The sequence below is a fragment of the Phascolarctos cinereus genome, unplaced genomic scaffold, assembly GCF_003287225.1.
Source record: "Phascolarctos cinereus isolate Bilbo 61053 unplaced genomic scaffold, phaCin_HiC Scaffold_7;HRSCAF=346, whole genome shotgun sequence".
Lineage (NCBI taxonomy): Eukaryota > Metazoa > Chordata > Mammalia > Diprotodontia > Phascolarctidae > Phascolarctos > Phascolarctos cinereus.
The window spans coordinates 9,535,873-9,563,666 of NW_027556180.1; positions in this window are offsets into that span (position 1 = coordinate 9,535,873).

A 27,794-nucleotide genomic window follows, 5' to 3' on the forward strand; every position below is an offset into this window, starting at 1 on the left:
AGACTTAGGTGAGAATCTCTTACCACACTCTTAGCACTGTGCCTGGCACCTACTAGGCATTTGATAACTATTGATGATTGGTTTTCTCCTTGAAGATCTCCACTGAGGAGGACCTCCCCCCCTACCAAGGCAGCCCATGCCACTTTGGACTAGCTAAAATGGTAGGAAGTGTTTTGTGGCAACAAGAAAATAAAAACTACCTCCATGCAACGGGACCTGGTCTTTTCTTCCTGGGACAAAGCTGAGTAAAGCTAATCCCTCTTCTGCGTGAAAGTCCATCAGATGCATGAAGATGGCTCTCATGTTTCCGAGGCAGTGTTGTGCAATACAAATAGCCCTGGCTTTGGGAGCAGAGGATATGAATTCAAATCCACCCTCTCATGATTACTGCTTAGGCAATCTTAGGTGATTCCCATTGCCTCCAGCTCCAGATCTAGAATCTTGTCATCCCTCACTTAATGCTTGTATGACCTAGTCCAGGGGTGAGGAACCTGCAGCCTCGAGGCCACATGTGGCCCTCCAGGTCCTCAAGGGCAGCCCTTTGACTGAATCCCAACTTCACAGAACAAATCTTAATAAAAGGATGGGGTCTCTGTTAGGTTTTAGGGGATACATATGGCTGTGGGATACCTCCTGGCCCTAGGAGTCCTTTTCTCCTTCATCCATCCCCACAAAGCTCATTTCTTGGTGTGGTCTAGCCCACGGACTAGTCACTATCTTGCTTTCAGGACATGGGACTCAGCTGCCAGGTTAGTTCACAGCTGGGCTAGGTGAAGGAGGGTGCTCTGAAGGGCTGGGTTCTTAGCAGGCTCGCTGCTGCTGCTGCTGCTGCTGCTGCTTCTGTGGCTGCCAACAGGCTCCTACTTCTGCCAATGACTGTGCCTCTGATGGACTCTTTCAACCCTTTGATGCCCATGAGGTTTTTCCCTTGCCCATTCCCTCTCCAGACACTTATTCATTGAAGATGTGGAAAGAATAAACACAAGAGACAACGAAACTCAAAGCCAAGCATTCACAGCCACATGGTTGCCAGGTGGGGAGGTAAGGAGATTAGGGGAATGCCTTTACTTTTGGCATTTCTTCCTCCCTTGAAAGCTGACTGCTCATCTTCATGGGCAGCTTTGGATTATCAGCCAATTAAAAGGCCTCTTGCTACAATATATCCACCTGACTGGAGACAATCAGAAGATTCCCACATATAGTCTCAGATACGTGTTCTTCTTTCCCTTAAGCACAACTGGAAAGCAACAGGCTCACCTACCTGCATATGGGTTGGAACCAGGCAGGGAACATGGTGCATGCTCTAAGGATGGAACCCTCTTTGAACAGTTCAAATGAGATGTTATCTGTAAAGCCTTTACACAGTGTGTGGTGTTATACAAACACCTTCCCTTCACTCTCATTATACATTATTAAAGCTAATTTCAAAAGCAGCTAGACAGCACAGTAGATAGAGTGTCAGACCTGGAGTCAGAAAGACTCATCTCCTGGAGTTCAAATCCAGACTCAGACACTTACTAGCTGTGATCCTGGGCAAGTCACTTAACCCTGCTTGCCTCAGTGTCCTCACCTGTAAAAGGAGCTGAAGAAGAAAATGGCAAACCATTCTGGTTTCTTTTCCAAAAAAACTCTAAACGGGGTCACAAAGAGTTGGACATAGCTGAAACAACTGAACAACAACAACGATGCTAACTTCATTTCAAAACTGAAAGTCTTACTCTTCCTTGATTCATGTTTATCACCAGGATTATGCTTAATATTTATAGCCATGGTGGGTTTTGGATTCATAGAAATGGGGTAATGGGAGAGAGGAGAGAGTGACAAAGACAGGGAGAGAAAGAGAGATAGAGAAAGAGACAGAGAGAGAGACAGAGAGCCATGGAGGGACAGGTTGTCACCAATCCATTGTCATCTTATCATTAAGGTCAGTCATTAAGCATTTACAAAGCACCGGCTATGTGCTAGATGTGGTGCTAATGCTGGGGTTGCAAAGTAAAGTGAAGACAGTTTCTGCCCTCCGGGAGCTCACAGTCTAATGGGGCATTGAGTTCTCCCTGAGTGTTCTCCACAAACAGAAAGGGGGGGGGGGTAATGAGGGAGGCTATCTGCGAACAATACGATTTTTAGTTTGCCCCCAATCTGCTCCAATCAGGAACTACTTCAGTGCATTGGAAAAGTGAATCTCACCAGAGGTGCTGCCTGGCTGGGCATGCCAGCTTGAGGGGCCTTCATCTGGCTCCCAAACAGGGGCGATAACTGTGACCAATTGTTTGCATTGAACAATTAATAGCTTCTCCATTTGCATGGTCCTTTTCTCTCTTTTGCATGTTGAGAGGGAGAGCTACAGAGCACCGCTGAAGATGCTGGAGACCTGTGATCATCAACGGAAGGGGCCAGGAACCCAAGGGTCCTCTGGCTACCAGAGCATGAACAGGACAAGATCTTGGGTGAGAAATGAAGTGGAATTTCACTTAGCCACTGCCTCCCACATAGCTGAATGTGAACAACGGAGCGCTAGCTATAGCTTGGTACCGGTCACTTGGTCATTATTAAGAACACATGAGCTGCCTAACAGCGGTATCCAGAGGTTCTGATTTCATCAGCGAGGGGCTTTTTATGTTTTATTTTGACAACAGTATGCAAATAATTCTGATTTAGTCCATCTCCACCTGCTTTCCTTGCATGGTGTAACTTCTGCCTATGTTTGTTAAAGATCATTCAAAATACATTTCCCGGTATAGATTTATACAAATCCCCCAAAACAGGGGATGCAAAAAACAAATAACAAACAAAGCTTTTGAGAGTAACAATAATAATAATAACTTCTATTTATTTAGCAGCTTGTGATTTACAAAGTATCGTTACTCAACTCCATCTAGGAGGCCAATGGAAGGCTTCCCCATCCTTGCCATGGGGCTTTGATGTTATTGCCACAGAATGACCATTAATAGATGAGTTTACTAATGAATCATTCTAAAGCAGGGCAGGCTGTCTATAATCTGCCTTCCGTAAATCACAGAAATTAGGTCCAGAAAAGACATATCCAAGCCAAGGTCATAGAATTCGTGGGAGCCCAGGCCAGTCACTTGTCCTTTGGGGATCTCAGTCTTCTCATCTGTAAAGGGGGGGGGGGTTGATGAGATGGCCACTAGGATCCATTTGAGCCCTCCAAGAATGATACCCCTACCGTCTGGAGTTGATGGCACCATTGGGTATGAGCTAGACTGTGGGGCACGCTTTCTGGGTGTCTGTGCACTTATCTTGGTATTCATGTACATTAAAAAGAAAAGGTTATTAATCAAAGTTAATTGTCTGTTGTGTTGAGTAAAGCTTCCTGGAGTGCTCACTTTTAAGATGGCTGATTAGCTCATGGAGGACGGTGTGGCTGACTGCAGAGTTCTGGTAGGGGAAAGGTCCGATGGTGCCTGATTTGCAGTTATTTATGGTGTGCTAACAGACCCAGAAAAAATGGAAATGATTGGTCCAGAAGCCCTGGCTTCAGAAGCAGTGTCAGGATGAGCGAGGGTACAGATAGTGGGCTATAAACCTCAGCATGGCAAGGCAGGAAAGGGGAAGGCTGGGAGTGAGTGGTGAGCTGGGCAGAGTCGGCACAGGTCTGGAACATTCACTGAAATGCCTGACTGGGAGTTAGGGCAAGCTGGAGGCTGGGCCTCGGGAGCCTGCCCCTCGGGAGCCTGCCCCTTCTCTTATGATGGTTTTGCCTTCCTTTATGGGCTCATAAAACTCTGCATTTCTCAGCTAAAAGGCTAAGTAAACAAGCAGTGTTATTGCACACCTGAGATATTTCAGTTGCCTGTCTTTTTTTTCCTTCTTCTTTTTAATAAAAGGAACCGGTTCAGTAGGGTTTGTTTTTCAGTGCTAGCTTTTTATTTGCATTGGGATCTGCTATCACCTTTGTCAGCTCTTCAAATGAGATGGGACACTTATTACACCCATTTTACAGATGAAGAAACTGAGGTCTAGTGGTCTTCAGTAATTGGCCCCAGAGTAACCTAAGGATGCCATCAATAAAGTAGCCACAGTCTTTAGGTACCTTGGCTAACCACACTGAAGTCTATTTGTAGAAATAGACTATTCTTCTGAGACAGGAAGATATGTGGGTAATTCTTCTGTACTCAAGCCCATAACAGCTACTGTTTTCTATACCGGTGTCCAGATCAATCCATCAAAGAGCATTTATTATGTACCTACTGTGTGCCAGGCACTGAGAATACAAAGTAAAAAATGAGGTCTTGTCCTCATGCAAATGTACTTTTACCTGACCCTCCCCCCAAATGATTTAGAGCTGGAGGAGACTCCAGAGGTCCTAGAGTCCACCCTCCTCATATGACAGAAGAGGAAACTGAGGCCTCAGGGTAAAGGACTTTTCAAAGGTCATTTATGTGAACATAATCGATGCAAAGCTAACACACACACACACACACACACACACACACACACACACACACACACACACACACACACCCTGGCCTCTGTCACAGGATTCTTGGTAAAGCAAGCTTTGTTACTTCTGTTTGTCTCTTAGCAGGAAGGACAAAAGAAAAAACAAACACACAATTCTGGTTGTTAAGAGGTCTATCGGCATCTATGGCACTGCACAACATCTTCTAGGCCTGCCAAGGTAATTCAACTCAAGTCAACAATTATTTATTAAGAGGCTGTTAGGTGACGCAGTGGATAGAGTGTTGGACCTGGAATTAGAAAGACCTGAGTTCGAATCTAGTCCCAGACACTTATGAGCTATATGACCCTAGGCAAGTTACTTACCCCCTTTGACTCAGTTTTTTCAACTATAAAATGGGACAAATAATAGCACTTACCTCCACAATTATTGTGAGGTTCAAATGAGATGTTTGTAAAGAGATTTTCATACCTTAAAACACTATGTAAATGCTAGCTGTTATTTTCATTATCAAGTATTTCCTGTGCACTGTGCTAAGTGCTGGGGATAATAATGTAAAGGGCCGGGTGGTGGCACCTGCCTAGAGACATAGCAGACCTCAACCTGGTTCAGTCTCTGATCTTGGCCTTTGGAAATCCTTCTCTGCCTTCCTGCCTCTGCTCCGATGCTGCCCCCGCATCAAGCCTGATCCCCCTGATCCTGCTTGGGAGGAGGGATCTCTGATTTCTTGAATCCATTCTAAACAATAGATTGAGGAACAGGGAAAATCAGGGTGAGCTATAAACTAGGAACAATTCCTAGCTCCCTCCCACTTATTCCCAAGTGAACCTATGCAGATTGTATAAACTTCTGGGGCCTCAGTTTTCTCATCTGTATGATGGGCATGGGGGATAGGTAGAGGACTCCCTTCCCAACCCCTCCTGATATCTCAAGACCCTGAGCAGGAGATGTGGCAGGCTTCCCTTTGGGAGCCTATGCTCATTATACTCACAGTCCTGGCCGTGTCTGATTCAGGCCAGTCCTAGGATAATGAACCAAACTAGACCCTGGTGGGTCATTTGACATTAAGAAGAGGTTTGCTTAGCCATAGTAAGAGAAGACTGCTGGGCAAGGAGAGGCACTTGGAGCTGATTCAGTGGAAGGAAGCTGGGAGGTCTGCCAGGATCCACCATCATACCCACTGCCTCAATCAAGCCTCAGAGCTCTCCTGGAGTGACCAGGAAGTGATGTCAACACTCTTCAGTCCTTTGAGTCAACCGAGATCCCAGGAAGGCCTTAGTCCTTTCAAGGGAAATTATTCTGACTTGCAAGGAGGGGAAAGGATGAAATACTGATCCTGCCACCTTGTTTCCTCCTTAACTCCCACCAAGCAATCAGATGCTTGAGACCAGGGACTGTGTCCCTTTTGGTCATTGCATTCCCAATACAATACCCATAATCCGTGTCTATTGAAGGTAGTTAAAAGAGAGCAATGCAGATATTGGAGGGCCAGGAGAGCCCTCCTCTCCCCCGGCAGAGGCGTCTCTAAGGATCCTCAAGTGGAGGAGGGTGGCTGTGCAGCCAGATACTACAGAAGGGTCTCCAACAACTAGGGATGACTGAAAACAAAACAAAGAAGACAGGACTTCTTACAAGCCGCTAGAGAGCCCAGCCATCCCCTCCCTGAGTGTTTGAGGTACCATGGGCTGTTCTGGCTTTCTTTTGTCTTTCTTTGTACCCCTTAGTGCCTGCACTAGAAGGCACTTAATGTTTATCAATTTTTTGTGAATTTCTGAAAGCCCCCAGCCCTCCTCACTCTCCTAGACCCTGCTTTCCTGGGGGGTTTCTGTTTCCCTCACTGGGGACCAATTTCATCTCATTTAGCCGGATGCATTTACAGGGTGCAAAATGCGATGAAGCAAAGCTCTTACTGGATGAGAACCTCACCTCTCTCTGGGCCCCTGATGATGGTAATAGAACCACACAATTGAAAGTGAGGACCCGCAGGTCCCTGGCCCAGCTCTGAGGTTTCTCAGCTGTGTGGTCAGAGGCGATAGCTTTTCACCTGTGGAGTGGAGAGAGTGGTGCTTATTCTGCCAGCAATCCTACATTGTAGTGGAGAAGATGCTGGGTGAAGCTTAGCACTGTGCAAATGGGGGCGACTGCTGCTCGTTCCACCCAGATTTGCAACTGATGAGGGCAGAAATCCAAGGGAGCAAGAGTATTCTAACGGGCCACACAGCCAGGGTGGGTTATCTGACCATAACTGGCATTTCAGGCCAGCTCACATTTCTGCTGCAGAGTCATAGGTCAAGATCTTGAAAGGCATCAGAAATCATCTAGTCTGCCCCACCCTCATTTTACAACTGAGGAAACTGAGCGCCGGGAGCAACTCAATTGGAAGGATTTGCATCATGGTAGGAGTAGGTCTGCCCTAGGCTCTCCCCAGCACTGCTCCACCGCTGGGCACTTTTCTCTCAGTTATGGGCAAGGCTAAGCCTGGGGCCTGGGAAGCGAGTAGGTACGGGAACAGGAGGAGCAGCTTCAATCCAACAGACTTTCAGGTTGCTATTGTCATTCATATGACCCTTTCTTTTTTTTTTCTTTTTTGTTTTACTTTTTCTCTCCTCCCCTCCCCTCTCCTCTCCTCCCCTCTCTTCTCCTGTCCTCCCCTGTCCTCCCTTTACCCCTCCTCTCCCCCTCCTGTCCCCTCCTCTCCTCTCCTCCCCTCTCCTCTCCTCCCCTCTCCTCCCTTTACCCCTCCTCTCCCCCTCCTGTCCCCTCCTGTCCCCTCCTCTCCTCTCCTCTCCTCTCCTCTCCTCTCCTCTCCTCTCCTCTCCTCTCCTCTCCTCTCCTCTCCTCTCCTCTCCTCTCCTCTCCTCTCCTCTCCTCCCCTCCCTCTCCTCTCCTCCCCTCCCCCTCTCCCTCCCCTCCCTCTCCTCCCTCCCCTGCCCTCTCCTCTCCTCCCCTCCCCTCTCCTCTCCTCCCCTCCCTCTCCTCTCCCTCCCCTCTCCTCTCCTCCCCTCCCCTCTCCCTCCCCTCTCCTCCCTCCCTCTCTCCCTCCCCTCCCCTCTCCTCCCTCCCCTCCCCTCTCCTCCTCCCCTCCCCCCCTCCTCCCTCCTCCCCTCCCTTCCCCTCCCCTCCTCTCCTCTCCCCTCCTCTCCTCTCCTCTCCTCTCCTCCTTCCCCTCCCCTCTCCTCCCTCTCCCCTCCTCTCCTCTCCTCTCCTCTCCTCCCTTCCCTCCCCTCTTCTCCTCTCCCCTCCTCTCCTCTCCTCTCCTCTCCTCCCCTCCTCTCCTCCCTTCCCTCCCCTCCTCTCCTCATCTCCCCTCTCCTCTCCTCCCTCTCCCCTCTCCCCTCCCTTCCCCTCCCTCCTCTCCTCTCCCCTCCTCTCCTCCCCCTCCCCCCTCCCCTCTCCTCTCCTCTCCTCTCCTCTCCTCTCCTCCCTTCCCCTCCCCTCCTCCCCTCTCCCCTCCTCTCCTCTCCTCTCCTCTCCTCCCCTCTCCTCTCCTCTCCTCTCCTCTCCTCTCCTCCCCTCTCCTCTCCTCTCCTCCCCTCTCCTCTCCTCTCCTCCCCTCTCCTCTCCTCCCCTCCTCTCCCTTCTCCTCTCCTCCCTTCTCCCTTTCTCTTACAGTGGATCCTAACCACAGGAGCTGCACCTGCCAGCACAGCTTTGCTTTGAAAGTCAAATCAAGTTCAGACATCTCAACCTTTTGAGGTGACAAACAAAGCTTGGTGGTGAGTGGCTCAGCCAGTGACCTGGAAAGACCCCGGTCATGATCAGTGGGATGAAGAAGGCAAAGGGGGAACCAATAATTTGATTGTCCCATTATTCTACAGATGAAGCTGGTCAGTGGAGATGGGATGAAAGGGTCAGAGATGAGAAGAAACGCAGATCAGCAGAAGCCAAAAGACAGCAGTCTTGATAAAGGGAGAGGATATTTATCAAGCATGGAGATGCAAATGGCCTTTTTTAGTTAATCAAAGAGACCCCCCCCCCACGTCCGAGGTGCTTTCCTTCCAGGCTAAGGGCACCTGCAGGTGGCACACAAATGATCTGCTAGCTTTAAGATCAAAAAGGTCCCCAACCCACTGTTTTTCAAATGTGTTTTAGTTTTCTCTTTGGATGTGAGGGAGCGTCAGGATCTTGTGATGAGGACAGGAAGATAAAAACAGGGAAGTGCTCCTTAGACAAGGCTGGAGAGCTGAAAAAGAAACGAAACAGAAGAAAGAGGGAGAGAACAGAAGGAAGAAAGGCTGAGGTAGGGCTCCTGGAGACAAGGAGAAAGAAGAGGGAGAGAAGAGGGGGAAGAAAGGCTGAGGTAGGGCTCCTGGAGACAAGGAGAAAGAAGAGGGAGAGAAGAGGGGGAAGAAAGGCTGAGGTAGGGCTCCTGGAGACAAGGAGAGAGAAGAGGGAGAGAAGAGGGGGAAGAAAGGCTGAGGTAGGGCTCCTGGAGACAAGGAGAGAGAAGAGGGAGAGAAGAGGGGGAAGAAAGGCTGAGGTAGGGCTCCTGGAGACAACGAGAGAAAATAGGGAGACATAGGATAATCTGACATAGAAATTTTAAGTAAGAGTTCTACTGTTCACCCGATTCACAACAGAGCCAGATTCTGGTGGGTCCTAACATTTCCTGTGTGTCTTGGAAATGATGCTGAGCACACTACTTTTAAAAGGTCTTGTCTTTATTCCCTCTGTCACTGTAAAAATTCAATTCAGCAAATATTACTAAGTTCCTACTATGTCTCAGGCACCATGCTAGGCACTGGGGGTACTTAAAAAGAGAAAAGTGAGATAGTGCCTGTCCAGCAATGAACATTCTACTAAAGGAAGGAGGGGTACAACAGGGCCCCAATTCAGTAAATGAAGTCTGTGACATGAAATAAGAGTGTAAATAGAGACAATAAGATATGCCCTCCAGACATCCCATTCCACTTCAATGGCGTGGCAATGACATCAGGAAGCAGTAGCAGACACCATTTGGCATGGCAAGAGTGTGATGGGGCTGCTCCTTGGTCCAGATACCAACATCCATCCATACTCAACCACTGAAACCTTATTCCCTTTGATCTCCTCTAAACTGCTTCTAGTCTGGCTGATCGCATTTTACCCTGGATAATCTGGGCTCTTTTCTTCCTGTGTCTCCCCCCGAGAGACTGATCTCCCATCTGTGAATACATGCATGGTCTTCACCTTCAAGTCTTCCATTCTTTATGAGTGCTCTAGGGTACCATATTTGTCCCCTTACCCCAGAACTAAGGACACTATTCGGGATATATGCTACTGCATATAGATAGTCCATATTTTAGCATTTTACATGTAGTTTCTGGAGGATTTGGACGGTCATATTTTGCTTCATATATTTCTATCTATCTCTCTAGTTGCTGTTGTTGTTGTGTGTCTATTAGATAGGAGTGGACCTCCATAGATAGACCTGGGGATAGTTGAGAGCAGAAACCGTAAGCGAAGCAGCGTGGTCTAGTGGATACAGTGAGAGACTTGGAGTCTAAATGACTCGGGTTCACATTTTGACTTGGATACTTCCTGGTTGTGTGACCTAGGACAAGTCACTTGACCTTGATGAGCCTCAGTTTCCTTATATGTAAAATGAAGCCGCTGGACTCAGTGACCTCTAGAAACTTTTCTGTATCTAAATTGGTAATTCCATGTTTCTTTTCATGCACAACACTGGTGTCCTCTATAACCCTAGCAAAGAATGGAACACATAGTAGCTACTAATGGTAAACTGTTACAGCAGCTGTTGATTGAGTCTGTGAAGAAGATGCTTTCTTCCTATTCCATGAATGGACATCCTTCCCAGCCGTTTTTCCCAAAGCAATACATCTAGTTTTCTAAACAGCTCAAAGCAGAACCCATGGCTCATCTTCTCCTTGTGAGGCAGGGAGGGGCAAGTTCCATGTTTTGTATTTTACTGGAACCTGTGATAGGTACAGAGAGGTTTAACATAATCCGGGTTTGTGTAATACACTGAGCAGGGGGGATAAAAGGATGCCTCATCCCCCTGGGTATGTCAGACTTTGAAGAAGTAGCTCCTTCAAGTCACTTCGAGGGGAAGGGGAATGAGGGCTCCCGCTGTAGACACTAATCTAGGCACTTGAATCATATCAGCCAAGAGAGAGAAGAATTCTGACCCATCCTCACTGCTACAGACACAGCTCATTGCCCCTTTCCTGTTGGGGCTGGAGAAATCATTAAGTCCTTCATCCTTGCAAATGCAGCTTAACTACAATGTATCCAAAAGTGTTCAATCTTGGTTTCTTCTTTGTTAAACAAGGCCTTGTGGATTCTTCCTAGCGGTGTATCATTCTTCTTTTTTTTTCCCCTAATTCTGGGAAGTTTTTTTTTTTAATTAATTCTTTCTTAGAATATCATGTTAATATTCCTCTTCACTTTAAAATTTCTGGTATCCAATTCACTTCAACAAACCACTATTAAATGAGTATGTTCCAGTCTTCCCCAGGTACTTGAGATGCAAAGATATAATATATATAATATAAAGATATAAATGGGACTTTCCTTCCTTCAAGAAGCTTGCATATAGACAATCGATAATCAACATTTCTATACTCATGATTAACACATGTTTGCAGATAGAATGCCAGTAATTCTGAAACTGTCTCTGAAATAATATTGTGTGAGATGTCAGAGGGTCTGGGGTTTCAGCCTCTCCCTGTTGCTTATCAGCCCCTGTGCTAAGGCATCTAACCTATTGGGCATCAATTTCCCAATGTGTAAAAATGAAGGGTCTGGCCTGGATGGCTTCCAGGGTCCTTTCCAGCTCTACAGACCATGAATGCACCACTTCCCCACAGAGTGACAATGCTATGTTGAGACAGGTGCAGGGAGACAGCCAGGGTATTCATGCCTAAAATGGATGGTTTCGCAGAGCTTGCCACCTTCCTGTTTTCATGAATGTCTCAAATTCTTGTCTGGTCTGGGACTAAGACCCTGGTTCAGCTTAATTTAACAAACATACATATGAACTCTCTGCTATTCAGAGCACAGAGCTCAGTGCGGAGTGATGTCTGTAGCAATAAATAAGTGAAAGATGATCCCTCCCCTAATGTACCTGACAGTCTACTGAGAGAATATGATATATACACAGATAACCATAATGTACAATATCACATGATAAGCGTAATAGCGAGGTACCAAGCAAAGAGGTAAACAAGGGGAAAGGGGAATTGTGGAAAGCTTCATGGGAAAAAAGGATGTTAGCAAGACAAGGGAAGGCAACAAGTAATTATTCATCATTTACCATGTGCCAAACACTATGCTGAGTGCTGGAGTTATAAAAGCAAACAAAATAGAAAGACCCTTCTCTGAAGAGAAGCCTCTGTTCTCTTTTGGGAAGAGAAAATACAAAAGGAGTCTGACCAGTAGGGAGCAGAGGGTTGAGAAGGGAAATTCCCAAATGAAGGAATGGTGTCTGAGGCTGGAAAGCCAAAAAGGTAGAAATGAAACCAGTGAGGGGGAGGGGCATTCCACACATCAGGCACATCATGGGCAATGACCCAGAGACAGGAAAGCAGGGCACAAAGGGTGGTCCAGTGTGCCTAAGACTTAGAGTATGTAGAGGATGGCAGTACGAGATGAGGTTAAATGGAGGACTGGCAGCAGGTGTGGAGGACCTTGAATGACAGGCAAGACATTGGGACTTTCTCAACAGACAACAGAGATCTGCTGAAAATTTCTTAGTAAAAGACGTAACATGTCTAGATCTTCGAATAAGGAAGATTAGTCTGGTAATGGAATGAAAGGTGAATTGGAACGGTAGAGAGGGAAGGTGAGAAAAGCCATTGGAAAGTTTTTGCAACATTCCAGGGACTTGGTAACCCAGACCTGGGCTAGCGTGGGAGCAGAAAGAGAAAAAAGAAGCGGATGGATGAATATAAATGATCCTGGTCAGGTAGAATGAACAGGACCTGGGCAATTCTGGTTAGGAGAGGTTAGGAGAGAAATGAGTAAGAATAGAAGGACCCAGAGCAGTATCAGTAGTGGAAGGAGCCAGCGGAGAGGGAGAGATAGAAGGTACATGAAAGTGAGAATGCGGAACAAGGTCCCGGAGGAGGCTGAAGGGATTGAGAATTCAGGCCGACGGATTAGTTTGAGAACTGGGGATACCTCTCCTGCGACATGTGAAGGAGAAGAGGATGGCCATCATCAACAGACTGCACTTGAACTCCAGCCCTGCACTTACTCCCTGTGTGACCTTGGACAGATTATGTAACCTCTTTGGACCACCTTCCATCCTCAGCAAAATGGATGTGTTGTACTACATGACTCCAAAGGTCCCTTTTGTTTCTACATCTGTGATTCTATGACTGGGGCGAGTCATTTTCCCATGGGGGGGGGGCTCAGCTTCTCTGTCTGAAAAATGAGAATTGGACAATGCTAACCGTGATCTAGCTTCCAGCTCCGAGTCTCTGTGATCCAATGACCTCCTGTTTCCTCCTTCCTCTTCTCTTCACAAGTTCCCCCAAGCACACAGTCTTAGGTGACTCAGAACAGTTGTTTAAGAATAATGGAAGAATGAGTCTTCTGGGAAAGAAATAATTCAACCTCTATCCACTTTGTCCTAGTCAAAAATCTGGTGAGTGCCTACTGACACACGTCAGATACCCAACGAATCAGTCATTCAGTAAATATTTGTGAATCAACAATCCCCCAGGCACTGTACTGAGCACTGAGGATATAAAGAGGCAAAAGACAGTCTATCTCCTTCAAGAGCTCACAATCCAATGCTTCGGTTCAGCTCTTCTCTTGTTAACAACACTTTGCTTTGCTTTCCCTAGGGCCTTTTCCCTCAGTGGCCACAAAATGTGCCACTATCTCCTTTTCCTTTCAGGAAGAGAGGTTGGTTCTAGGGATGTGGAGCCCCAGTCATCTGCAGGGGAATTGGAAGTTTTGAGAACCACTGTCATTGTAGCATTCTGAAGAAATTAATATATCCTGAGATATGATTAAGAGGCATAAGTACGTGTATTCTCCAACTCACTTGGAGCTGCTAATCTATTGGAATCTATCCTAGATTCTTTTTATGCTCATAGAGGGCTGAGGAAAAGATAGAGGGCCCTGCAAGTGGTCTTGCTAAAGAGGACTTATTGAGGGAAGTGTTTTCCTCTCCCTCTCCCCCTCCCCCCCAGTTCCCACGGGTTCTCACACGGCATGACCTCTGACCTTTGAGTCCTTCAGCAGCTCCACGGCCACCTTCCTTTAGATGTTCTCCACCCTATCAACGTCTTTGCTAAAATGCAGTGTCTCTGAGACAAAATGCGCTACCTTAGGATGTGGCCTAATCAGGGCTTGATGCAGGGGGCGATCAGCTCCGTAGACAGAGCATCCCTACATCTCTCTTCATGAAGCTGAGGGTCACTGTTGCCTCTCAACGGTCCTGAGTTACCTAGACAGAAGCAAGAAAAGGAAGATGAGAGTGAACTGATAGCAACCTCTTTGAGGGCAGAGAGAGGCCTGTTGGGTTCTGATTAAGGAGGCAGCTTAATCAGTTCAAAGAGCTTTGGCCTGACAGTCAGGGGATAATCCGGGCTCAGACTCTTCCCAGCTGTATGACCATGGGCAAATCAGAATCTGTTTCTTCATCTGGAAAATGGGGCTAAAAACATTTTTGCTACCTCTCTCAGTGCTTAAAAGAGTGCCTGGCATATAGTAGGAGCTTGATAAATTTATATTGATACTTCACAGGTTATTTTGAGGAAAGAACTTTTGTAATTCTTAAAGCATTATATAATAGTGGAGTATCTATTATTTTTATGACCTTGGGTGATTTTTTTTAACATATCAAGGCCTCAGTTTCCTCATCTGTAAAATGAAAGCAATGTTTTCAATGGTATCTCAAGTCCATCTCAGTGCTAAAATGCTGTGATTCTATAAACTTTGTACTCCTTTGCCCCCATACATACAGTGCCCTGTACAAAGAAGGCATTCAGTAAATAGCTATTCAATGGATCAATCCAATTCAATTAGATAAATGCAGTAAGCACTTACTGTGCATCAGGCACTACACTGATACAAAAATGAAACAAGCCCCTCAAAGACTTAATTTTCTTAGGTGTGTCTGGGAGGGGGCTGAACAAACATAGGTGGCTAAATGAGTGCAGAGTATGTACAAAGTTGGGGGGAGGGGCAGATCAGGAGAGACTTCATACCAAAGATGGTACCAAAGCTAGGAGATAGCAGATGAAGGCCAGTTGGATTGGGTTGAAGAGGGCAGGAAGGAGTTTAATGCCCAATGGCACTGAAAAGGTTGTGGTCAGATGGTATGGGGCTTTAAAAGTTCAGAATAGAGAAGGAAACCAAATCAATAAAGAAGGCACACAGAAAGGTGGGAGAAATGGGAATTGGCTTTAAAGGGACACCTCATTCAGTATTTCACAGTCATCCCTAGTTCCAGCCTGGGGGATGTGAGTTATCTAGAAAGATGGAGCTATTGGCCTTATTTGGTGGGGAGCACTCTTAGACCCTGGTGAAATGTCTGCCCACATCAGAACGCTTGCATGGGCAGGGGCACGGAGAGGCACCGGTGGCTCTTCTAAACCAACTTTGTCCAAAGTCACACAACATGTCACTTCGATGCATGCGAAGTGCCCACCAACTGAGGCCAGCAGCATGAGGCCTAGGCTCTTTAGGGTGTGCTTCCAGGGTCCCCAAAGTCCAGCATCTAATTCCCTAACAACCATCCCGGATCTTATCAGCTGGTGAGTCATTCAACCTTGTTTCTTTTTCGTTCCCCACTGCCATCATTTCATGCCTCATCAACTACAGGAAAAAGGACAGAGAAGAATTTTCCCAAGAATCTCTCATGCAAATGCATCTCCATGCCCTTTTTCCCCCTTCGTGCTGCCAGTACATCTCATCTCTGAGGTGCTAACAGCAAGTAATCAATCCCAAAATCTGATGATGCATCAGGGAGGCCAGTGATTACAAGATTAAGCAGCAGCCTCTGGGAAGAGGCCTGCCCTGGAAAGCAGGATGCCCTTTAGCTCCCTGGGCCCCAAGGATGATGATAACAATTGTCCTTTACCTGTCTCAAAAGGAAGCTCCTGGAAAACTCAGTGCTCTGGGGAAATATGCTCTAGGAATCCATGATATCATTGGGATGATCATTAAACTCATTCAGAAACTTGCCCCACATGAAAAAAAGCACTCCAGCCTCTAGTCTTCATGGTGTTCTGCTGTTTCCTTCCACTTATCCTGTTGTAGGATCAATCAATCTATGGGCATTTATTAAGTGGCTACTTTGGGACAGATACTGTGCTGGGGGCCTGGGACACAGAGACAAAAATGAGGAAGTTCCTTCTCTGGAGTAGCTTACATTCTACTAAGGATCTACTAGGGTCATAGATTTAGAGATGAAAGGGGCATGAGAGGTCATCTAGGCCTAATCCCTTGACTAAAATGACTTCTATAACCTCCCTGATGCTTCTAGTGATGATAACAACAACAACAACAACAACAACAATAATAATAACAATAGTAGTTCATATTTGTATAATATTTACTATGTGTCAGGCTCTGTGCTAAGAGCTTTACAATCATTTCATTTGATCCTCACAACAACCCTGGGAAGTAGGTGCTATTATAATTTTCATCCCTCAGATGAGTAAACTGAGGCAAACTGATTTGCCCAAGGTCACACAGCTTGTAAATCTCTAAGGCTGGATTTGAACCCATGCCTTCCTGACTTCAGGCCCTGCACTCTATCCACTGTACCACTGAAATTTCCTTACATGAATGAATGCATGCATGCATATATGAATTAATGAAAAAGGATTTATTAAGGACATAGACAATACTAGGCTAAACATTGAAGATAAAAATAAAAAAAAAACTATAACAAATTAGTCCTTTCCCATAGGAGCTCCTATTCTAATAGCAGAAAACAACATGCATTGAAGAGTGGTGATCAGGCTGGTCTGTTCCCAGGGAGGATGGTTGGAGCCATGGAACTGAGTGGGGTGGAGTCACAGTCATTCATTGACACATCCTTTCTAGGAACTATGGCACTGATTTCCTTACTTCTCCTAGAGCAAGGGATAGAAAGGAGGGAAGTATGGTCTAAAAATGGCCAGAGACCAGTGTAAGGAATCAGGCGGTGGATGGGTATGGGAAACTATGATTAATCAGGAGCACAGGATCCCAAGGCAGGACCTGTAGTTCCAGGTAACTGTGTCTGACAGTTGTCCCCCACTCTGGAGCAGGTGCCCCAGGAATCATGGCTTCATCTCTTCCACATTCTGGGGCTATGTGTCAGGGGCAGCTGTAGGAGCTTAGGTGGGAGGGAAGAGCTTGGCACAACTGTTTGTTCCACAGATAATCTACTGTCCTTCAAGGCAGCCCGTTTCCTATGTGGACAGATCTTTAGTAACCATGAGTGAAAGTCAGCCTCCCCATAACTTCTACACTTGGGACAAATGGGGGAAAAAATCTAAGTCCCTTTCCTGCATGACAGTCTTTCAAACACTTCAAAATAGGTATCGCTCCTCCAAGTCTTCTCTGCTCTTCTCTTCTCTTCTCTTCTCTTCTCTTCTCTTCTCTTCTCTTCTCTTCTCTTCTCTTCTCTTCTCTTCTCTTCTCTTCTCTTCTCTTCTCTTCTCTTCTCTTCTCTTCTCTTTTCCTCTCTTCTCTTCGCTTTGATTTTTCTCCATATCACATGGTTTCAAGACTCTGTCACCACCTTTCTGGTTCTTTTTATCTGCATGCTTACCTCATTGCCCATGTTCTTAGATTCTTAGCCCAATATTGTTCTCAGCCCTGACCCCAGCGCTCCTGAATGTCTTACTAAATATATGACATTGCTCAGTGTTATTGCCCAACTTTTCAAGATAAGGAATTTTTAGGGTGATGAGAATGATTAAAAGCCTGGAGTCCAGTCCTTATGAGGAATGGAACTGGGAATGGATATACTGAAGAGAAGATTCAAGGGGGCATTGTTGTCTAAAGGCTCTCTGTTGTTATGAGCAAGAGAGATGAGAAGAAGGAGGAGGAGGAAGAGAAAAAGAAGGAAGAGAAAGAGGAGGAGGAGAAGAAGGAGAAAAAGAAGGAAGAGGAGGAGGAGAAAGGAGGAGGAAGAGGAGGAGGAGGAGAAGGAGAAGGAGAAGAAGGAGGAGGAGGAGAAGCAACAGCAGCAGTAGCAAAGGAAGAAGATATCACTATGGAAGTACACACTTGGAACAGTAAAAGAAAAAACAATTTAGAAAACATTTAACAAATATGTTTAAAAGATTAACAAATACAGGGCCCATTGGTTCATGGGGAAACAGGATGAGATATATAATAAAAATGCAGCACACTGGTTTAAAGCATCTATAGAAAAAAGGAAGAGAAATAGGATTGATCAACGTTCTCAGAGTACACAAATATAGGTTAAAGGCTTGTTAAGAACACCTCTGGATCAAAGGGACATCACTTTATAGAGCAACAGCAATGACGGCAAGTAAGTGTGTCCCGCTGGATCTTTCAAATGCATTCAGAAGTGGTTTACTTTCAGGTGGAGGTGAGGAAACAGCTAAGTTTGAACGAGGTAATCCAAAGGCTTTCATCTGAAAATATGTACAAGAACTCAACCAACAACATATTGACAAAATTGCATTGAATTAATAGCTGAGTCATGTACATTATTTACAAAAATAGGCAGCTTTGTGATAGCAATATAAGACTAGGCCTTTGCCACCAGAAATTCCAAACATACGGCTTTTTATATTTTCTATAATTTTTTTTAATTAATAAGAATTTATTTTCCCTCCTTCCCATCTATCCTCCAAAATTTGAAAACAAAACTTTATAACACATATATATTGTCAAGTGAAACAAATTTCAAAATATCCATGTCCAAAAATGCATTCTCATTCTTCATCTTGAGGCCCTCCCTTCTCCATCAGCAGGCAGGTAACATGCTTCATTAGTGATCATGGCTGGTTACACTGATCAGATTTCTTAAGCCTTTTAAAATCATTTTTCTTTATGATCTAGTTGTTGTTATTGTTGTCTAAATTGTTTTGTTTCTCCATTCACTGTATATCAGTCCATGTAGGTATTCCCAGGTTACTCTGAAACCATCCCTCTCATCCTTTCTTATGTTGCAATAATATTCCACTACATTCACATACCATAATTTGTTCATCCATTCCCCAGTTGATGGCTATGCCCTTAGGCAGCTCTTCGCCTCAACAAAAAGAGCTGCTATAAATATCATGGTGCAGATGGGTCCTTTTCCCCTTTCTTTGATCTCTTTGGAGTACAGGCCTGGAGCAGTCTTGTCAGGTCAAAGGCTGTGTACAGTTTAGCAACTTTCTGGGCAAATTTCCAAACTGACAAAGCTTATCTTTAAAGAGTCCAGTCTTATTGATCAATGCAGCTTTTACAAGGAAATGATAGAAATTATACAACGTAGGTTGCATAAATTTAACACCTACCGAATACCTAGAAACACATAATCAAGTAGCCAGAATTCTCTACCTGCAGCTGTCAAAGCAAGTGCCCATAATGGACATACAGACCCACAACTACCCTGGATAATTCCACACGTCGAAGGAGAACAGCAGCATTCTCTCAGACAAGACTAGTACCCACAATTTCTTCAGGAAACATTGACCTGGAAAAATTGGCACTAGGGACTGGTGCTTGACCTGTGATTTCATTAGTATAAGGAATGCCTAGGTGAGGAAGATTACTGACCAGACCAGGTCATCACCTGCATTGCTGAACCAATTACTCATAACCTTCAAGCTACATGGACTGAAAAGTCTTTAAAATACAGACTATCAGAAAAAATGAAAATCAGAGAGCAGGGTGAGGGCACATGATCCCCGTGGTCTTAACTATTGAGTTCAGCGAGCCTCCACAAGTTGACCTTCTATGCTCACATTTTTCTTCACTTATAAGCAGGTATTACATCCACCTACTGAACACTAAATGGGAAAGAATAAAGAGCTGAATTGCAAACTTGTTCCAGGACCATTTCCCTCTGAACTCTTGAAAAACATGAGGAGAATGATGCCTAATGATTTGCGGAGAGTTTATGCAAAAAAGCAAATTAAGAGGAGACGACCAAATTCACTGAGTCAGTGAGAAGATGGGGGAAGGACTTGAGAAATCAGTTGCTAGGGTACAAGCATTTAGGAGCTGGAAGTGTCCCTTTGCCCAGCACCCTCTGGAACTCTGGAAACTAAGACTGCCAGCATCTGCCCCTTCCAGTAGCTCAATTCTGTGAACCCAGGAGTGTTTAGGGGACCACCAAGGATGAAACCTAAAGAGGATGAAACAAATAGGTCCTCTGTGCCCCCCACAAAGCATCTAGCTGTGAGAAGACTTGGGCTCTGCAAAACAGCAGGGCTGCCTTCTCATTTTCCATGGGAAAATGTCTCTGCTCCCCCCTCTCCCCACCTCAAGCTCTCTCTCTCTCTTGCCCATTTGGTGCTATTCAGGGCTTGCCAGTCGGTACATCCAAGAAAGAGCCAGGGTCACATGGTTTGCTGTGGGCACAGAGTGTTCTGTGCCTCCCCACTCCTAGAGTGTGAGGAGAATTTCCTTTTCAGCAGTGGAGATTGCTGGGCCCCAGGAGCCCAGGGGCCTCTGGGCTTCTGAATCACCCACAACAGCCATGCCTGAGCCTCCTTGGCTCAGGCTTCACTTAGATGGAGTCAGATAACCACAGGTGCTGCAGATCCTTATCCCACCCTCCTCATCTTCACCAGGAGTTCTCAGCAGCCCCAGAACCACAAATCTGGTTCCCAGAGCTGGGTTCTACATGGTGCATGATCTCCCAAGCCTCTATTTCTTGTGGTGTGTGTTAGATCCCTTCAAAAGCAGCTGGTTTGGCTCTGCCAAGGCTCTCAGCTTCTCTTTCTGGACTTGTCTTCATTGCTACATGCAAGCAAAGCTGGGCCTTCAGAACATGACTCAGAAATGGGGAGTCAGCCTTGTCCTTGGCTACCCTTGGAGGCATCCTGCTCTCTGAGCCCCATACATCTAAAATGCCTGTACTTTCAAAGCCCCCTACCCACTGGTATTTTCTCTCTTGAATTATCCATCTTCTTCAACACAATTCCTCCAATGGTAGAATGTAGGCTCCCTGAGGGCAGGGATTATTTTTCTTTTTCTCTTTGTATCCTCAGCAAGTAGCAGAATGTCTGGCACATAGTAATCACTTAAAAAAAGAGTCCCTAACCTGGGATCCATGGATTAAAAAAAAATGATGACTGTATTTGAATATAATTAGTTTCCTTTTAAATCCCAAGTATTTCATTGTGTGCATTTAAAAACATTCTGAGAAGGAACCCTTTGGCTTCTTTAGACTTCCAAAGGGATCCATAACCCTCCCCAAAATCTGTCAACTTCTCATGAACCTTGCTGGATTGATAGAAGTAATTTTTTGCCCCATCTTTTAAGGGTATCAGTGCACGTCATGCCCTTCTGTTAACTCCCAGCAATTGACCCTCGCCAACAGTCTTCTTCTGCTTGTCTTCAACTGGAATTTTAGGATTTGGGATATTCCCGTTTTTGAGGGTGTCTTGGTTACATCAGCACCGAGGGTCTGGTTAGCTCCCATCTGCCATACTTTGACATTTTTCAGTCTTTTTGGTGTATCCATCACTTTCTGCCAGAAGGCGAAGCCTATCACAAAGAGAGAAGATACCTAATTAAACAGAAGTGCATGAGGCTGTAGGAGAAGGGAGTCAGTTCAATCGAAAATCTTACCCTTCTGAGGGACTTACATTATGTTGTACCGCAGCTTCTTATGAAAAATATCTGTCTCTGTAAATGGGTGTTGGGTTTGACGTCAGTCATAGCACTGAGGTATCACACACCCTACCCAGGGGCTACTCCAGAGTGTGCCCTGAACCAGATTAAAATGTAACTGTAAACTAGTTAACAAAACAAATAAAAATACAGCAAAACATAGATAATGTTAATATGTGGGTTTCAAGGTCGTACATGGTGCCCGGAGAGATCCTTGTGTACGGTTTAGCTTTCCATTTCTATTTGAATTTGATACCGTTGGTCTGGACAACCTCTCCAAGGTGGGAACCAGGATCGTGCCTGCCTCTGACCTTAAAGGCACTGAGCAGGCGCTATGCCTTCCTTAGTGGCTTCTTTCAGCTACTGACTGCTGACTAAAATCCCCTTAGCAGGATAAAGGCCTGTGAGATGAGAGATAAGGCTCATAAAGCAAACCCTCCCAGCGAAAGTATTTATGGGCTTCAGTGCACCTTAAAGTAGAAATGACTCAGACCAGGATTTTCCTGGGAACAGGTGTGGAGAGGTGAAGGCAGGTGCAAAGGACATTGGTGCCCAAAGGGGGAGGGGCCTTAGCAAAGGGGAAAGGGCACAGGCAGGAATCTGGGAATGTCACAGGAAAACTGCCAATGCAACAGAGCTGGGCTGTTGCTGAGTGATCATCACTGCACACTCTGGGAAAATTTCCATTTCTAAAATCACCCAGGGAAGAGAGCCTGGTGGAAGTGATGGAAAGTACATAGATCTTAGAGTAAAGGGACCCAGAGTCCAAATCCCCATTCTGCTTCTTGTGTGGGACAACCTGGGCAAGGCAGTCCACTCCTTTGGGCCTCAGTTTCCTCATTAGTGAAACTAGGTGGTTGGATTCAGGTGGGAGTCTTAACCTTTCATGTGTCATTGGTGTCAATATAGTGGAGCCCATGGACCCCTCCTCAAAATGATGTTTTCGAACGAAGGAAAGAAAATACAAAGGAAGCCAGTTAGAACAATATTTTTAAAAGTTGGCAGCCCCCTTATTAAGAGCCTTTGGATTTTTGATGATGACCCCTAAGCTATTTTCCAGTTCAAAATGATATCCAACTGTGATTATAAGTCTATAGTACAACGTGATGAGAGCAAGATGGAGGCAGTGCAGCATTGCAGATTGGGGGCCAGCCCAGTGGGGTGGGGGTTCAAGTTCTGTTTCTGACACATGCCAGCTGCATACCTCTGAGCAAGCCACTCTACCTTCATGGCCCCAGGCAACTTTCCAGTTTTTGTTTTTTTGTTTTTTTGTTTTTTTTCCAATTGCAGATAGTGGCTGAGTTGCTCAGGCAGCAGGTATTTCCATGCTGGGAGTTCCATATACTGATGAGATTGCAAAACTGGGCCCCAAAACAAATAAGTAAATAGATAAATAAACAAACAAATGAATAAATAGATAGCTGAGCGAATGGGCAAACAATGAATAAATCAATAGATAAAAGAGGGAATGCATAAATAAATAAATCAGATGATTAATAGTACAAGGTGCCAAACTTGGAGTCAGGCTGCTTCCCCTCCTGACTCAAGAAAGGGGTGAGTTTGTGTTTGGGTTATTCCACAGAGCACTAAGGAAATGCCTGAGCGCTGGCTTTATGGGGCAGCTAGAGAGCTCGGTGGATGGAGCACTGGGTCTGGTGTCAGGGAGACTTGAAGTCAAATACTGACTCACATACTTACTAGCTGTGTGACTTTGGGTAAGCCACTTAACCGCTGCCTGCCTCAGTTTCCTTATCTGTACAAGGAGTGACAACAGCACTCACCTCCCAGGGTTGCTGTGAGGATAGTTAGAGAGCTATTCTAAGTGCTAGCTATAATTCTGCTGATTCCACTTTGCAACACAGGAAGTAAAAATAGGAAAGTGCCACATTCATGTCATCTGAAAATCAATTGAAAGAATTCGAGGCATAATGACAGAGTGGGAAGAGAAAGGGGTTTGTGATCAGAAAACCTGGGTTTGGGGAGCAGCTGTGACACACGCTACCTGTGTCCTGACTCAGCTGAGTGAAATGATCTCTAGCTGTTGATGATCAAGCTAGAGTGCTTAGCTGGAGAAGGGAAGAAGACTCAGGCAAGACAAGATACCTGCCTTCGAGTATTTACCTGGAAAGATTAGCCTTGTTTTGCTTGGCCCCAGAGGGCAGAACCAGAGGAAAGTGAGGAAGCAGAAGGAGGAACATTTAATAAGATGTAAGGAAAAGTTTCCTCACCATTGGACCTATTCCAAAGTAGAGCTGGCTGCCCTGGGAAGGAGTGGGTTCTACTTTCTGGCAACCTCGAAGCAAAGGTTCTTGGGTGATAGGTACGTTGCAGAAGCTATAATTGTTCAGGTATAGGTGGGATTAAAGACTCATTAAAATCCCTTCCAAATCTGAGATTTTGTGATACTTCGAATCACCTGTGTTTCTCTATACTGAAAACAGCACCATGCTTGGCATACACAAGGCCCTTCATCAATGATGGAATGACAAATTAAATGAATCCATCAACAAATCTTTTCTAAACCCTAAGAGCTCCAACAAACATGAAGAACAAAGAAAACTCACAGTTGTCCCCGCTATAGCCAAGCACATATTGATCCCAATTAGCCTAGCATGGAGGGCCTCAGGAGTCCTCACTGCCATAGGGACACTGACCTCACCCCACCCCCAGCCCAGAAGGATAATAGATATCTACTAATCCTTCCTCCTCAATAGCTCCAAAAGCCAAAATATCAAGAAGGACAGGATTCCCTCTACTCCTCACAGAGCCTACTTCTGGTCTGAAATGAAGAACATTTAGCCCAGGAAAATTCACCTTCCCAAAGCAGGGCAACCCATGCCCAAGCCAGAGAAATAAGCCTTGCCCTCAGTACCACAGATCTGATGGCCACAGCTCTTACAACCAATTCTTCCTCCAACTGGGGGAGCACAGCATGTTTCTCATCTCCACACTCATGCTAAGTTCCATTACTCTTACGTAGACTGTAGCTGCCACCCATTGCCTTTGACTCTAGTTTCAGTTCTTGCAGCCACAATTTCTGTCCAGGACACCTTGCCCAGGACTGCTCCTCTGACCCCTAATGACCCTGAAAGAGGTAAAACAAGTGAGACAGAGGGTCTAAAACCAAGGGGGCAATTTGCAGTAGTACGGAGACATATATATGTGCACCAACAATGCCCTGCCACAACTTTTGACCGAGAAGGAAGGAAAAACAAGAAGAATGGAGGGAAAAAAAGTGACAGGACAAATATTAGAAAAATTATATTTAGCCAACAGATAATGACAGAGGCAAAAAAAAAGTGTGGATGAAAATCTACTATACAAATAATTCAAAAGATGAAGCTTTTTCAGAAATGGACCATAAAATATTCCTAGAAGAGATTTAGGAAATATAAAAGGATAAAATAAGTTGAGCAATACATTTGTTAAAGGAATTGGTGGGGGCGGGGGGGAAGCACCAGAAGAAATCAAAGAACAATTTACAAGGCAAAGTAATATAAGGAGAAAAAAAAAACACCATCAGAAGCAGCAATAAAATATGATCAAAAAAGGATCAACTGATAAAAATATTTGTATAAGCTCAGAGTGTTTAAAGAATACTTTAAGATGAAATAATGCATATATAGAACAAAGTAGCACATTTGGAAGATTGAGCAAGAAGTTCTAACATGTCAACTGGGATTCTAAAATTTACCTAATGTTAAAAAGAAACAGGTGTCACATTTGAGGATAAGATATTTGTCCAGTGTCCCGTAACTAGTAGTTTTCTATTGGAGATAGTATCCAAAGCCAGGTATTCCCGGATTCCAAGCCCAGAACCTTTTATATTTTGCTATCTTGCCTTTTCAGTCACAGATAGTGATCCTAAAAGGAAAATTCTCAACAGCTACAGAAAGGATCAGGTCTTTCAAGGAATCACTAATTCAAGGAATTAGTTCAAAAAATAGAAAGGTAGAATGCATTACAAAATAGAGATAATAAAATTAAAAAAGAAATCATAGAAATCATAATTCTCACTAACTCTAGACAGAGAAATAGCAAGAGGAGAAGAGGAAGCCAAAAGGTAAATCAAAAGTAACATTTATAACAGTAAGTGTGAATGGACTGAATTCCCCTATTAAAAATAAAAAAAAAATACAAAAAAAAAATTTTAAAATAAAATTAATAAATATGTTTCTTAAAGAAAATTCATTTAATGCGAGAAGGCATAGATAAAGAATTGAGTCTCAAATATACAATGCAGCCAAAAGTTCCAAAAACAGAGATAATAGTAAAGATATCGAACAAAATTGGAGCCAAAAATTTGAAAATAGGTGGACAACGGAATTTGAAAAGGTGAAGGAAACAACAAATAATAAATTTTCCCTATTTTCAGGGTTTTAAACAAAAAATGTAGCAGATAAATTATTTTTAAAAATAATAGCAAAATTAAGATGGATAAATACATAATAATAGATGAATTTAGCATTTTGGTATCAGAATATGATAAATCTAGAAACATATTAACAATAAAGAAATTATAGATGTGAAATGTTTGTAAGATAATCTAAATATAGCATAGAGTATTAAATAAGAGAGGCTGGGAATATTTACTTTTTTTTCAGATGTGTGCAAAACACAGAAAGTGCTTACTTGAGCATTGAAAAGGCTACAGTAAATTTTAAGAAAGACAGAAACATATGATGTGTTTTCAGAACATAGCACAATAAACTGAGATGTAAACAATAATAATTAATAAAAGATTCAAACATACATTAAAAAGTAAAACAATCCCTTAGGCAATAATTATGCTCCTAGAATGATAAAAAGAATATTTAAAAGGTAGCAATAACACTGACATCATGTATGAAGACCTTAAGAATGTTGCTGAAACAGTTATGAGAAGCAAATTTATAGCACTGACTAACAGTATCTACTATGTGTCAGGTGTTCTATTAGGCAATAGGGAGAAAAAGAAAGAAAAAAGCAAGCAATCTCCTCTTCCCTCTCTCCTCACCCCCACTCTCCACCCTCAAGGAGCATATCTTTTAATGGGGAGAAGGGAGAAGACAGCCATAGCAACTAAGAAGAGAGCGAAAGTCCTGATATGGGACATAGCACATCCCACGCAAAGGTTTGGATGCAGCAGATGGACTATCATGTTTGAACAATATCTAATAGCTGAGACTGATTGTGATGGACAATATGTGAAGGAGAATTATATAAAATAAGAATGGAAAGGTATGTCACAGTTATATTGTAAAGAGTATTAAATGTCAGCAGAAGGACTTTGCATGCTAGATTTGCTGGAAATTTTTGTTGAATATTTTTGTTGAATATTTTTAAATACGGAAGTGATATGGTCACACCTGTGTTTTAGATATTTCAAATGGAAAGCTGTGCGGAGGATGGATCAGAGAGTATGACGACTGAAAGCAAGAAAACTTGTTAGGAGGCAAGAGGTAAAGAGGGTCTAAACTAGGGAAGAGTCTTTGGTAGTAGAGAGAAGCAGATGGATATGAGAGATGTTTGTAGGTAAGATTAACCAGATTTGGCAATTGATTGGATATGCGTGGTACAGGACAGAAACGACTCAAGGGTGGCCATTCACATTGCAAGCCTGACTGAGAAAAGGAGCGATGATAGTCCTAACAAAAATGGTGAATGTTGTAGTAGGTGTGGATTTCAGAGAGGAAATAAGTAAAATTCCATTTTGAACACATTACATTTCATTTATCTACAGGATGCAAAGTTATTCTGCTTGACTCAAGACAAAAGATCCATAGTTTGTTTTTCCATTGTTGTATTTTACATAAATAATGTCATGTAGATTAAAAAAAACCTCCACCAGTGGCGAGTATCCCATTCATAGATGACATTGACAACCCTGAAGTGCTTTATAAATGTGCCTCTGTGATAGCTGAAGAAGCAATGTGGTATAGTGGAGAAAGAGATAGCGTCAAATACAGGAAGATGTTGGTTCAAGTCCCACCATCGTCACATCTTGGCTGTGAGATCTGGGCAAGTTGCTTAGCTTCTCGGTGCTCTAGGATATTGTCTAAGACTATAATTTGCAGAGAAGACACAAATCTCCATTGATAGCAGGAGTTTCTTCATCTAGGAGTTTCCAATATCAATGATGTCACGGGTCCTGCCCGTCTCCTTCCTGTTCTCATCATTTTCACAATCATCATTATCAGACATTTCACCAAGCCCTGGAGCATTAGAGACCTTCTTAACCAAAATCTGCACCAACAGAAAACAGACTGGTCCAACCATCCACACTGGAAAAACAACATGGCAAAAAATGCAGACTATATTATGACATGTAACTACTGAGTCAATCTATTGACTTAGGTGCTCAGCACGGTGCCTGGTATATAGTAGGCATTTAATAATTGTGAATTTATTGATTAGCACAGAACAAAAAACCTCAGACACTTCAGCTGGACAATCAGCTACTGGCACACGGTAGGTAATTAATAAATATTTATTGACTGACTGATTGAGTAGCAGGAAGAGAGTAGGATGGAATGTCTCTCAATTATCCCAAACTAGCTGTCACCAAAGCCCATCTCATTAACATCAATATTCTCGCAGTGGTGACATACATATAGCTATGAATTATGGGACACTG